The 13,230-nt window shown below is 51.8% G+C and overlaps 1 protein-coding gene across 10 annotated transcripts in view; it reads right to left on the minus strand.

Annotated features, from left to right (window-relative positions):
• mtmr3 (myotubularin related protein 3) overlaps positions 1-13,230 on the minus strand; it is a 158,476-nt gene that overhangs the window by 111,830 nt on the left and 33,416 nt on the right. The window contains exon 3 of one of the 10 annotated variants that reach the window (XM_068055097.1): positions 3,825-4,063. The exons of the other annotated variants lie outside the window; for them this stretch is intronic. The gene's annotated coding sequence lies outside the window, so the exon portion shown is untranslated. The remainder of the gene's footprint in view (positions 1-3,824; positions 4,064-13,230) is intronic. 10 annotated transcript variants of the gene reach the window in all.

Raw genomic sequence — 13,230 nt, forward strand, 5'->3', positions numbered from 1 at the left:
CCCGACGAATGATGTCAGGCTAACTGGCCTGTAGTTCCCAGTTTTCACTCTCCCTCCTTTCTTGAATAGCAGTGTTACATTTGCTAACTTCCTATCTGCTGGGACCGTTACCGAATCAGGGAACTTTGGAAAACCACATCCAGCACAACCACTATCTCTGCAGCTATCTCCTTTAGAACACTAGGATATAGGCCATCAGGTGCTGGGATTTGTTGGATTTTAGTCCCTCAGGTTTCTCCAATACTTTTTCTCTACTGATATTAATTACCTTAATTTACTCACTCTTTTTTCGCTCCTAGGTTACCTTCTATTTCTGGTATGCAACTGGTATCTCCTATTTGTATTTGTTCAATGTCTCTGCCATTTCCTCATTCCCCATTATAATTTCTCCTATCTCTGCTTCCAAGGGACCAACATTTACTTTAGCTGCTCTTTTCCTTTTCAAAACTTGTAAAGGCTCTTACAATCTGTTTTAATATCCCTAGCTAGTTTACTCTTGTATTCTATTTTTTCCCTGATCAACTTTTTGGTGGCCTTTTTCTGGTTTCTAAAACTCCGACTATTCTTTGCAACATTATAAGCCGCTTCTTTTAATCTAATACTATCCTTAACATCCTGAGTAAGTCACAGATGGATCGTTCTTGCTGAGTTTTTTTTTAAATGAAATGCACTTTTGTTGAACATTTTGAATTGTTTCTTTAAATGTTTCTAAATGTTTCCCACTGTTTATTTACTGCCATATCTTTTAGTCTATTTACCCAATTAGGTAGATATGAGGAGAGAGCTGGCTCTCAGCCTACCTCATACCTACCTAATTGGCTTTGTTTAAGATTCTTGTTTGTGACTGGAATAAGTCGCTTTCAAACTTAACCTGGAATTCAATTGTATTATGATCACTATTTCCCAGCAGATCTTTTACTATGAGATTACTAATTAACCCTGCCACATTACACAACACTAGATCTAAAATAGCTTTATCCTTTGCTGGTTCCACAACGTATTGCTCCAGGAAACTGTCACGAAAACATTCTACAAACTCATCTACAAATGTTTAATGCAGCTTCTCCGCTTTTCAATTCTATCCCTGTTGAAAGGAACCACTGCTGTTTGTTTTTTTAAAATAGTCTTATTAACCTGTTTTGCTGCTGTGTGATTTGGGCTTCTATAACCCCAGATCCTTCTGTTCCTCCAGCCCATTTAGATACTTATTTTCCAAGGATCTTTGGCCTCCTTATTCTTCTTACCAAAATGCACCACCTCACACTTATTTATATTGAATTTGATCTGGTTCACCAACTAGTTTTAGTTACTGTACTTTCTAAGCATAGGAAGAACATTTCCCACTCCACATTAGTGTCCAAAAGTCCTAATTTAAATACAGCAGAGTAGATTGCACAGGTTTTAGTGTAATTCGCCCCAAATCAACCAAACCAGCGCAAACAAAAAAAAAAGAGTAATTTCAAGCGCAAGTTATGTCCAGTGCAAATCAAGTTTCCGCGATCTTTCACACAGGTTTAAAAAAAATGCATTGGAATCCAGTTCCGCCCAAAGAACGTACAAACTGAATTAATGAGCATGCCAAGTTTCTGCCAATCACAGCTCTTCAAGGAGGCTCTTCAAATCAAGTTTTTGTTAAACGCAAATGCACTAGTAGGCACCCTTAAACATTTTTATATATTAAAAGGTATATAATTTACTAAGAAATTGACTAGTATATATCAATTAAACGAGTATATGGCTCTGTATTTTTTAGAAGTTATTTTTAGTTACTTAAATCATGTTACTCACAGGTGTTGGACTTGACAGCTATTAACAATGCTTTTTTTGTCAAAGCTATTTTCAGCTGTGGTAGTAAAACTGCATCAAGTTCTCACCCTTAAATCTATCAAGGAACACTTTTTAATCTAAGGGGGGAAAAAATTGGGCTAAAGCGCTGTTCGATCACATTGCTTCATGGAAGATTTTACCTTTATGATTATGCAAATGAGTAATGAGTTTGAGCAGAAACTTGAAGCATAACCAGTCCATCTATATCGTCCTGTAGTCTAAGGCTTCCCTCCTCACTATTTACGACACCACCAATTTTTGTGTCGTCTGCGAACTTACTGATCATACCTCCTATATTCACGTCTAAATCACTAATGTACACTACAAACAGTAAGGATCCCAGCACTGATCCCTGCGGTACACCACTGGTCACAGGCTTCCAATCGCAAAAACAACCCTCTACCATCACCCTCTGCCTCCTTTTACTAAGCCAATTTTGAATCCAATTTGCCAAATTGCCCTGGATCCCATTGTGGAGTTTAATCCTGAGAAGTGAGAGGTGATGCACTTTGGGAGGTCTAACAAGGCAAGGGAATATACAATGGATGGTAGGACGCTAGGAAGTACAGAGGGTCAGAGGGACCTTGGTGTACTTGTTCAGAGATCACTGAAGGCAGCAGCACAGATAGATAAGGTGGTTAGGAAGGCATGCGGGATACTTGCCTTTATTAGCCGAGGCATAGAATATAAGAGCAGGGAGGTTATGATGGAGCTGTATAAAACACTGGTTAGGCCACAGTTGGAGTAATGTGTACAGTTCTGGTCACCACACTATAGGAAGGATGTGACTGCAATGGAGAGGGTGCAGTGGAGATTCACCAGGATGTTGCCTGGGCTGGAGCATTTCAGCTATGAAGAGAGACTGGATAAGCTGGGGTTGTTTTCCTTGGAGCGGAGAAGGCTGATGGGGGAACCTGATTGAGGTATATAAAATTATGAGGGGCATTGATAGGATAGGAAAAAACTTTTTCCCTTAGCGGAGAGGTCAATAACTAGGGGGCAGGAAGTTTAGAGGGGTGTTGAGGAGGAATTTTTTCACCTAGAGGGTGTTTTGAATCTTGAACACGCTGCCTGAAGGGGTGGTAGAGGCATGAACCCTCAACACTTAAGAAGTATTTAGATGAGCACTTAAAACGCCATAACATACAAGGCTACGGGCCAAGTGCGGGGAAATGGGATTAGTTAGGATGGGTGCTTGATGGTCAGCGTAGGCTCGTTGGGCCGAAGAGCCTGATCCTGTGCTGTAAAACTCTATGACCCTTATGGCTATAACTTCACTTCGGAAAAAACAGCACAATTGAGTGTAATTTGTGCTCAGACTGCCGAATGTAGAAACTTCCAGTACATAGCTCAATTGATCTTCCAAATCTTTCTATAACTTGCACAATTCTTTAAAAAAACGCAGCAGAATCCTTAATAGCTTATTGGGACCAACTGCATTGCTCTTGCAGAGCTGGCAAGGACATGAAGGGCCGAATGGCATCCTTCTGTGTTGTAACCACTCTATAATTCTATAACTATATCCACCAGATGGGCTAGTATTTAGTCAAATAGATCAGAAAGTCACAGGTTAAATCCCTGGTCTGTGTAGAATCAGCTGAGCTCAGCCAGTTGAAACTTCAGTACCCCATGGACAAAATGTGAACTAATAACAAAAAAAATCAACCCAGGTTCTTCCTTGATTGCTATCCTGTGACCCTTCCCACTGCTGTGTATGATCAGGTGAAGACAATATTGTGCTCAGCTATGATAACCTTCATAGTCCAATAGCCTGTCAAATACAGGTCCGATATCCAAAATCCGGCTGACTGAAAACCAAATCATCTGAAAACAGGACAATTTTGAAAATATTCAGACGCAACAACAGTTTAGTGTCAACTGATCACAATTTCCTGAATTAAACTGGAAAAGACTGAATACACAGCTTTTTATAACATCCTCAAAGAGTAATGTTAAATCAATGTTTCTCAAATTTAATTTTCTCTGTTCATTTCTACCTGACGTTTTAAAATTGTGGAATGTCAGTGACAACTGGCGGATCCTCCCACCAACACTCCCCCACTCCCTGTCCCAGGGCCAGGCTCCAGTCAGCCGGGGAAGGTACTCAGGTGGGTAAAAAGCCGAGGCCTGTGTTTATCCTTGGGCTCTGGCTAACTCGGAGGGGGGTCGCCGGCTGTGTGTCCAAAATCCGGGAAAATTCGAAAATCCCGACGATGCCAGACTTGGGATGTCAGACCTGTAATTAAAAGTTGAAGCTTACACAAAGAATGAGAAGGGTACCAGAGTGGGTACCAACATCTGTAGAATTGTACTTCAGCAGGACTCTATCTTCAAAGAAGAAGAAAATTGGGGAAAATGAACTCCTTCCCCAAATAACGGATTAACTTAAAATGGTCTAGATTTTCCAATCAAAAATATTTGGATGCCATTGGTATCATTTTAAATTGGTTACTGTCATGAAAATATAGCAATTGGAAAATGTACACTAATTTATTTGCAAATAATACAGCAAACTAAAGGAAATGTCAAATATGCTTCACGCTCGCTCTCTTGCACATTTTGCAGGGGAAGAAAAGATACTTGGTTCAAAAGCTTGAGGCATTTGAAACAGGGGGCCAGATTTTAAACTCACCTGACCGGCTGGAAGTGATTTGGGGGGTGGGGGGAGCCACCGGTAAGCTGTAAGGAACTGGGAAATCAGGGCTCCCCCTCACATACTGTAGAGTTTTAACTCCCAGGTGTGCATGTGACTTCACCAAATGGTTCCCTGCCCAGAAGCCAGCCATGTTGACAGGAGCGCAATACTGGGGTCGGAGGCCTCATAGGGAAAGCCGACGGAGATTGGAAGGGTGCCCGATCACAGTTGGGGGTGGGGGGTGGCCTTGCCAGGTAGGCGTGCTGGATCCAGGGGGTGGCATTTCCAGGTAGGCATGCTGAATCCAGCATTTAAGCAAGAGGCACTCACCTCCTTACCGGTGTTTAGCTGCCAGTTTTCCCCAGGGTTGGGAAACCCAGCTGTCCACAGTTAAATTTCAAATGGGATAACAATGAGGTGTGCAGCCTCATTATAATATTTGAAGCGCTAACTCGCCTCCTTGGACAAAGTTGGCTGCCTGCACACTGTCCCACCTCCATTGAAATCAAGAGTTGGAGCGGGAATTGGGTCGAAATTCAGGTTTTTAATACTTTAATCTCCCACCCAATGCAAACGTGCTACTTCTTTGAGGTTAAAATTCTCCCCTAGAGGTCAAAAGTTGAAGCAGCTCAATTTCTCCTCCTTACACTGAACTTTCTTTCACCAAGTTTTTCTCATACCTCTTCAGAAATCTTGGCTGCAATTTCTCATTTAACCACCCCACTCAGAGCTTACTTCACTATTTCATCAGCCTTTTCAAAAAAAAAATTCATTCATGGTTCACGAGGTAACTGGCAAGACCGACATTTATTGCCCATTTCTAATTACCCCCAAGAAAGTGGTGAACTGCCTTCTTGAACCGCTGCAGTCCATGTGGTGTAGGTACACCCACAGAGCTGTTATTGGGCGAGTTCCAGGATTTTGATCCAGTGACAGTAAAGGAACAACGATATATTCCAAGTCTGGATGGCAAGCGATTTAGAGGGGAACTTGCAGGTGGAGGTGTTCCCATGCGGCCACTTGCATTTATTCTTCTGGACGGTAGAGGTTGAGGGTTTGGAAGGTACTATTGAAGGGCCTTGGCACGTTGCTGCAGTCCAAGACACACTGCTGCCACTGTGCGTCGGTGGAAGGAGTGAACACTTAAGGCAGTGGATGGGTGTCAATCAAGCGGGCCACTTTGCCCTGGATGGGCAAGCTTCTCAAGTGTTGTTGGAGCTTCACTCATCCAGGCAAGTGGGGAATATTCCACTACGCTCCTGACTTGTGCCTTTGTAGATGGTGAATAGGCTTTGAGGAGATCAGGTGGTGAGTTACTCACTGCAGAATTCCCAGCCTTCGACTACTTGTGTAGCTACAGTATTTTTTATGGCTGGTCCAGTTAAGTTTCGGGTCAATGATAATTCCCAGGATGTTCAATGGTGGGGGATTCAGCGATGATATTGCTGTTGAACAACAAAGGGAGATAGGGCGGCACGGTGGCGTAGTGGTTAGCACCGCAGCCTCACAGCTCCAGCGACCTGGGTTCAGTTCTGGGTACTGCCTGTGCGGAGTTTGCAAGTTCTCCCTGTGAACGCGTGGGTTTCCGCCGGGTGCTCCGGTTTCCTCCCACAGCGAAAGACCTGCAGGTTGATAGGTAAATTGGCCATTGTAAATTGCCCCTAGTATAGGTAGGTGGTAGGGAAATATAGGGACAAGTGGGGATGTGGTAGGAATATGGAATTAATGTAGGATTAGTATAAATGGGTGGTTGATGGTCGGCACAGACTCGGTGGGCCGAAGGGCCTGTTTCAGTGCTGTATCTCTCTATGACTCTATAGTTAGATTCGCTCTTGTTGGGAATGGCCAATGCCTGGTGCGAATCTCACTTGCCACTTATCAGCTCAAGCCCGAATGTTGTCCAGGTCTTGCTGCATGTTGACACAGTCTGCTTCAGTATCTGATGAGTCACATATGGTAATGAACACTGTGCAATCATCGGCGAATATTCCCACTTTTGACCTCATGATGGAAAGAAGGTCATTGACGAACCAGCTGAAGATGGTTGAGCGTAGGACACTACCCAGAGGAACTCCTGCAGTGATGTCCTGGGCTGAGATGATTTGCCTCCAACAATCACAACCACCTTCCTTTGTTCTAGGTAAGACTCCAACCAGTGGAGAGTTTTCCCCTCGATTCCCATTAACTTCAATTTTGCTAGAGCACCTTAATGCCACACTCAGTCAAATGCTGCATTGATGTCAAGTGCAGTCATTTTCATCTCTGGAATTCATCTCTTTTATCCAAGTTTGGACCAACGCTGTAAAGAAGTCTGGAGCTAAGTGGCCCTGACTGAACCTAAACTGAGCAATGGTAAGCTGGCTATTGCTGTGAGCAAATGCCACATGATAGCACTGTTGATAACACTTTCCATCGCTTGGTTGATAATCGAACGACAAAAGCAAAATCCAGTGTATTGTCTAACTTTACATATTTAAATTCAGTAAATATTGTAGCTAGAATTACAACTAAATGAATGGATCATTCATTGTTTGAAGAAATCTACTGTTATCATTTCACTGCAGTTGTATCAATAACTTATTGTCCTCTCTGCTATTCATCAGGCGAACAACCTGCACACATTTCCTAATTTTGCTCTCTTCAGGAAGTAGAATAGCTTTTTAACATATCAAGTGTGGCATTTACAATAAACTTCAAATTTGTGCAGGCCAGAAGGATGGAATGATTAAATGAGCCACGAAGAATTTCTTTGCCGTAAACTTCAGATGAAGTAACTGCGCTATCTTTATTTTAATGCTAGACAGGCTATATGGATAATCACCAACATCTGTTTTACACTTAAGGATTATCAGCTAAGGTTCAAGGCATTGGCATGTTCATTTTCCAGGTCAAAAGTTTTAGATCACAGGAATCATCATCACAGGTTCTTGAACTTACACCAGACTAGGTTTAAATTTAGGCTGCGTTTGCTGACAATGCAATCACTAGGTGGCGCAGTACTAACACATGCACAAACGCAGCCTGTTCCACTGAAACGTCACTGTCTGCCACATTCAGGCAGCTGCCAGGATTAAAGATGGCACTGCTCAACTTATCAGAAAAACAACTTCAACCCAAAAATCTCCTCAAAGGTTGCCATCGCCACCTCCATCCCACCCCCAACAGTCCCCCACTCCCTCCTGCCATTGTTTCATTTGTATCATTTCTTGGATGTCTCCTGCTCAACATTTTCGATATTGACAAAGACAGAACTATGGTATGATACTGCTCCTCACTTCCCCAACCAGCCCCACCACCAACCACCCCCCCCCCCCCACCCCACCAATCCTGCTCTCCAGCCGCTCACTCCCCACTTCCTCCCCCCCCTCCCTGCTGTCGGGACACTCACTCCCTGCGTCCCCTCTCCCCAATCCCTCCAGACGCTAGCTCTAGGCCGTGCCATTTCCCCATTTCCCTCCTCTCGGCCACTCACTCCCACGTTCCACACTGCACTACTGAAGAAGCATGGCTGGCCGTGAAGGGTGACGTAGAAGCGCATGGCCGAGAGGAGGGAAGCGGCGTAGCCAAGAGCTAGCATCTGGAGGGATGGGGGGGGGGGGGGGAGGAGAGGGAGAAGCGAGGAGTGAGCGGCTGGAGAGCGGGATGGAGGGGGGGGGTGGAGAGGAGAGAGACTGGGGCAGGGGGAAGCAGGTAACGTTGAGACCTGGAGCAAGTGGCCAAGGGGCTAGAGCATTTTCTTGCGCAACCGCCAGTTAGTCCTGGCAAGACGTAGGCTGCCCTGCGCAGTATTTCACTGAGCGTAGGAGACCGTTTGCACATGTGCGCAGCTTGGAGCGCTCTGATGACTTCAGCAGGCCACTGCATTGTCAGGAGTCACGTCATTAAATTTATGCACATTGCTAAGCTTATGAGGCAGCTTGGACTTGTACACCTTTGCATAAATCACAAAATAAAGGTATACAGTTATCAAACCTCTTGCAGGCAAAAGAAAAAGATACTGCAAATTCTCCCTGTGTCTGCGTGGGTTTTCACCGGGTGCTCCGGTTTCCTCCCACATCCAAAGACTTGCAGGTGATAGGTAAATTGGCCGTTGTAAATTGCCCCTAGTGTAGGGAGGTGATAGGGAATATGGGATTACTGTAGGGTTAGTATAAATGGGTGGTTGTTGGTCGGCACAGACTCAGTGGGCCGAAGGGCCTGTTTCAGTGCTGTATCTCTAAACAAATAAATAAACTACTTACAACTGATTTTGTAACCAACCCTCAAGATACTCTATCTGCTTGTTTCTCCTTGACTTTGCACTTGCCAATAAATATTACTTGCATTGTGCAGCATGTTTCCAGAGTGTCAATAAGGTCTTAACTACTTGCGCAGACAGGCCCTGCGTAACTGACGTAGTTGCAAGTTGCAAATAGGGGAGGGAAGAAAAGGATGGGCGTGGGAAAAAAAGGAGGGCTGTAAGAGTACTGGTTAACAGCTCTTACCCAGCCAACACAGAATATCGGAAAATGTTGGAACTAACAGAGTTCTGGTCTCCATATTATAAAAAGATATAGAGAAGCTGGAGAAGGTGCACAAATTGACAATAATACCACCAGAACTAAGAGGTTATGCTTACGAAGAAAGATTGAACAGATTGGGGCTCTTTACTCTAGAGAAAGGACTGAGGGGTGACTTGATAGTTCCTAAAGAATATGAAGGGGGAGGGAGAGAGAGAGGGGGGCGGGGGAGAAGAGATAGACGGGGGGGGGAAGAGATAGACAGGGGGGGGGGGTTGGGGAAGAGATAGACGGGGGGGGGGTTGGGGAAGAGATAGACGGGGGGGGGTTGGGGAAGAGATAGACGGGGGGGGGTTGGGGAAGAGATAGACGGGGGGGGGGGGGAAAGAGATAGACGGGGGGGGGGGGGGAAAGAGATAGACGGGGGGGGGGGGGGGGGGGGAAAGAGATAGACGGGGGGGGGGGGGGGGGGAAAGAGATAGACGGGGGGAGAGAGATAGACCGGGGGGGGGGGGGAGGAAGAGATAGACGGGGGGGGGGGGAAGAGATAGACGGGGGGGGGGGGGGAAGAGATAGACGGGGGGGGGGGGGGGGGAAGAGATAGACGGGGGGGGGGAAAGAGATAGACGGGGGGGGGGGGGGGAAAGAGATAGACGGGGGGGGGGGGGGAAAGAGATAGACGGGGGGGGGGGGGGGAAAGAGATAGACGGGGGGGGGGGGGGAAAGAGATAGACGGGGGGGGGGGGGGGGGGAAAGAGAGATAGACGGGGGGGGGGGGGGGGGGAAAGAGATAGACGGGGGGGGGGGGGGGGGGGGGGGGGAAAGAGATAGACGGGGGGAGAGAGATAGACCGGGGGGGGGGGGAAGAGATAGACGGGGGGGGGGGGGAAGAGATAGATGGGGGGGGGGGGGGGGGGAGATAGACGGGGGGGGGGGGGGGAGATAGAGACGGGGGGGGGGGGGGGTGGGGGAAGAGATAGACGGGGGGGGTTGGGGAAGAGATAGACGGGGGGGGGGTTGGGGAAGAGATAGACGGGGGGGTTGGGGAAGAGATAGACGGGGGGGGGGGGGGGAGAAGAGATAGACGGGGGGGGGGGGGGGGAAAGAGATAGACGGGGGGGGGGGGGGAAAGAGATAGACGGGGGGGGGGGGGGGAAGAGATAGACGGGGGGGGGGGGGAAAGAGATAGACGGGGGGGGGGGGGGGGGGGGGGGGGGGGGGGAGAGATAGACAGGGGGGGGAAGAGATAGACGGGGGAGAGAGATAGACCGGGGGGGGGGGGGGGGGGGGAGAGATAGACGGGGGGGGGGAAGAGTAGACGGGGGGGGGGGGGAAGAGATAGACGGGGGGGGGGGGGAAAGAGATAGACGGGGGGGGGGGAAAGAGATAGACGGGGGGGGGGGGAAAGAGATAGACGGGGGGGGGGGGGGGGGAAGAGATAGACGGGGGGGGGGGGGGAAAGAGATAGACGGGGGGGGGGGGGGGGGTGGGGAAGAGATAGACGGGGGGGGTGGGGGAAGAGATAGACGGGGGGGGGTAGGGGAAGAGATAGACGGGGGGGGTGGGAAGAGATAGACGGGGGGGGGGGGGGGGGAAAGAGATAGACGGGGGGGGGGGGGGAAAGAGATAGACGGGGGGGGGGGGGGAAAGAGATAGACGGGGGGGGGGGGGGGGGGAAGAGATAGACGGGGGGGGGGGGGGGAAAGAGATAGACGGGGGGGGGGGGGGAAGAGATAGACAGGGGGGGGGGGGGGGGGGGGAGAGATAGACGGGGGAGAGAGTAGACCGGGGGGGGGGGAGAGATAGACGGGGGGGGGGGGGGAAGAGATAGAGACGGGGGGGGAAGAGATAGACGGGGGGGGGGTGAAGAGATAGACGGGGGGGGTGGGGAAGAGATAGACGGGGGGGGGGGGGGGGGGGGAAGAGATAGACGGGGGGGGTGGGGAAAGAGATAGACGGGGGGGGGGGGGGGGGGGAAGAGATAGACGGGGGGGGGGGGGGGGAAGAGATAGACGGGGGGGGGGGGGGGGGGGGGGGAAGAGATAAGACGGGGGGAGAGAGATAGACCGGGGGGGGGGGGAAGAGATAGACGGGGGGGGGGGGGGAAGAGATAGACGGGGGGGGGGGGGGTGGGGGGAAGAGATAGACGGGGGGGGGGGGGGGGTGGGGAAGAGATAGACGGGGGGGGGTGGGGGAAGAGATAGACGGGGGGGGGTTGGGGGAAGAGAGATAGACGGGGGGGGGGTGGGGGAAGAGATAGACGGGGGGGGGGAGGGGGGGGGAAGAGATAGACGGGGGGGGGGGGGGGAGAGAGATAGACGGGGGGGGTGGGGAAGAGATAGACGGGGGGGGGTGGGGAAGAGATAGACGGGGGGGGGGGGGGGAAGAGATAGACGGGGGGGGGGGGTGGGGGAAAGAGATAGACGGGGGGGGGGGGGGGAGGAGAGATAGACGGGGGGGGGGGGGGAAGAGATAGACGGGGGGGGGTGGGGAAGAGGATAGACGGGGGGGGTGGGGAAGAGATAGACGGGGGGGGGGGGGGGGGGAAGAGATAGACGGGGGGGGGGGGGGGGGGGAAGAGATAGACGGGGGGGGGGGAGTCGGGGGAGAGAGATAGACGGGGGGGGGGGGAGAGAGATAGACGGGGGGGGGGGGGGAAGAGATAGACGGGGGGGGGGGTGGGGAAGAGATAGACGGGGGGGGGGGGTGGGGAAGAGATAGACGGGGGGGGGGGGGGGGGGGGGAAGAGATAGACGGGGGGGGGGGGGGGAGAGATAGACGGGGGGGGGGGGGGGGGGGAAGAGATAGACGGGGGGGGGGGGGGGAAGAGATAGACGGGGGGGGGGGGGGGGGAAGAGATAGACGGGGGGGGTGGGGGAAGAGAGACGGGGGAGGGGGGGGTGGGGAAGAGATAGACGGGGGGGGGGTTGGGGAAGAGATAGACGGGGGGGGGGGGAGACGGGGGGGAAGAGATAGACGGGGGGGGGGGGGAAGAGAGATAGACGGGGGGTGGGGGAAGAGATAGACGGGGGGGGGGGAAGAGATAGACGGGGGGGGGGGGGGGAAGAGATAGACCGGGGGGGGGGGGGGGAGATAGACGGGGGGGGGGGGGAGATAGACGGGGGGGAGAGATAGACGGGGGGGGGGTGGGAAGAGATAGACGGGGGGGGGGGGAGAGATGACGGGGGGGTGAAGAGATAGACGGGGGGGGGTGGGGAGAGATAGACGGGGGGGGGGGGGGAAGAGATAGACGGGAGGGGGGGGGGGAAGAGATAGACGGGGGGGGGGGAGAGGATAGACGGGGGGGGGGAAGAGATAGACGGGGGGGGGAGAAGAGATAGACGGGGGGGGAAGAGATAGACGGGGGGGGGGAAGAGATAGACGGGGGGGGGGGAAAGAGATAGACGGGGGGGGGAGAGATAGACGGGGGAAAGAGATAGACGGGGGGGGAGAGGGACGGGGGGAAGAGATAGACGGGGGGGGGGGGGAAAGAGATAGACGGGGGGGGAAGGAGAGAGATAGACGGGGGGGGGAAGAGAGATAGACGGGGGAGGGGAAGAGATAGACGGGGGGGGGAAAGAGATAGACGGGGGGGGGGGGGAGAAGAGATAGACGGGGGGGGGGGGGAAGAGATAGACGGGGGGGGGGGGAAGAGATAGACGAGGGGGGGGGGGGAAGAGATAGACGGGGGGAGGGAAAGAGAGACGGGGGGGGGAAAAGAGATAGACGGGGGGGGGGGGGGAAAGAGATAGACGGGGGGGGGGGGAGAAGAGATAGACGGGGGGGGGGGAAAGAGATAGACGGGGGGGGGGAAAGAGATAGACGGGGGGGGGGGGAAAGAGATAGACGGGGAGGGGGGGGGAAAGAGATAGACGGGGGGGGGGTAGGGGAAAGAGATAGACGGGGGGGGGGGGGGAAAGAGATAGACGGGGGGGGGGGAGAAGAGAGAGACGGGGGGGGGGGAAAGAGATAGACGGGGGGGGGGGGGAAGGGAAGAGATAGACGGGGGGGGGGAAGGGAAGATAGACGTGGGGGGGAAGGGGGGAAGAGATAGACGGGGGGGGAAGGGGAAGAGATAGACGGGGGGGGGGAAGGGGGGGAAGAGATAGACGGGGGGGGGGGGGGAGGGGGGGGGTGGAGGAGGAGAGAGAAAGAATGTTGACAAGGCTCCATATGGGAGGGGGAAAAAAAAAAGAACCATAAACCTATCTCTCGATCTGTCTGTGCCTGGAGGACCAGCCAGCAAATATTTATCCCTATGCCTGTTGA

The sequence above is a fragment of the Heterodontus francisci genome, chromosome 23 (genome assembly GCF_036365525.1).
Source record: "Heterodontus francisci isolate sHetFra1 chromosome 23, sHetFra1.hap1, whole genome shotgun sequence".
NCBI classification, from domain to species: domain Eukaryota; kingdom Metazoa; phylum Chordata; class Chondrichthyes; order Heterodontiformes; family Heterodontidae; genus Heterodontus; species Heterodontus francisci.